This window comes from Sinocyclocheilus anshuiensis, unplaced genomic scaffold (assembly GCF_001515605.1).
Source record: "Sinocyclocheilus anshuiensis isolate Anshui unplaced genomic scaffold, SAMN03320099.WGS_v1.1 scaffold10686, whole genome shotgun sequence".
In the NCBI taxonomy this organism is placed as follows: domain Eukaryota; kingdom Metazoa; phylum Chordata; class Actinopteri; order Cypriniformes; family Cyprinidae; genus Sinocyclocheilus; species Sinocyclocheilus anshuiensis.
Genome location: NW_015553377.1, coordinates 1047 through 2150, shown reverse-complemented (window position 1 = coordinate 2150; position 1104 = coordinate 1047). Strand labels below are relative to the sequence as shown.

The 1104-nt window shown below is 47.6% G+C and overlaps 1 non-coding gene across 1 annotated transcript; it reads left to right on the top strand.

Moving 5' to 3' along the window:
• Window positions 1–333: 333 nt before the first annotated feature.
• On the top strand, window positions 334–406 carry trnak-uuu (transfer RNA lysine (anticodon UUU)). Its single transcript has one exon. It is a non-coding gene; the product is annotated as a tRNA-Lys (tRNA).
• Window positions 407–1104: the final 698 nt, after the last annotated feature.

Genomic DNA, 1104 nt, shown 5'->3' with positions numbered 1-1104 from the left:
TGTGTTTGAAGCTTGGCCTGTGCTGATCGCCACCAAACAAGAGAGCAGGAAGGCTGCAGCCAAGCATAGTCGTGGCCGAGAGATTAAGGCGATGTACTTGAATTCCATTAGGGTCTCCTGGCGCAGGTTCGAACCCTGCCGACTATGGTTGGAGTTTGCTGTACTGCTCTCTATGAAGATAATTGTGCCTTCTAAGGCCTTTGTCCTTTTTTCTCTCTGCCATAATTGCTTGTGGTTTTCATCCCATAGCGCGTGTGGCAAATGAGTTTCTTCTGGGCGGCTTATGGGAAAACTGCTGTTATATAAAACATAAGAGGCATGCACAGCAAGCGAGTCTGGATAGCTCAGTCGGTAGAGCATCAGACTTTTAATCTGAGGGTCCAGGATTCAAGTCCCTGTTCGGGTGAAGTGCCATCTTCTTGTTGGCGGCCTCAGCTTGCTGTCATGTCGGTCCATCTATGCTGTTGTCTCTCTAATAGAGTGGTGTTTCGGCATGCTCCTGGGGACCTTGTGCATCTCCCTTGTTTGGCACACCTGATTCTGATGGTCAGCTCGTTAGGAAAGAGCGCTCATGAAGTGAAGTGAGTGAGTAGAATAAGACAGACCTACGAAATGTGCAGTGCCGTGGGTCCCCAGGGCCAGCACTGAAAAACCCCATTCCAGAGGATGAGACATGGCAGCCTGATTTCTCCTCAGTGGGACCACTGTTTTATCTGCTTGCAGGGCTAGCTTGCAATCTCCGCTTGGTGACTGAGCTGGCTATGGCTATGGATTTCAAGGAGGGATGTGCCGATCCGATATTCATATCAGGTATCGGCTCCGATAGTACCATTTTTCTCGGATCGGGTATCGGTCAGAGAGAGCCGATCCAAATCCGAGAATTTTTTTTTTTCTTTTTTTTTTCCCGATTGTGCAAATTATTCTGTGTTACTTCTGAAGCCATACGATAGCTTAATGTGAGCTACATATGAATATTTAAGTCCTTACATTAAAGTTCACACAAACTCTTTTCTCCGCTGTGGCTGTCAATCATTCGTTCAGCCTTTAAACCCTGGTCGCGTTCGGTTACAGCAGTCAGCTCGGTAAAGCTCTCTCCAAGATCAT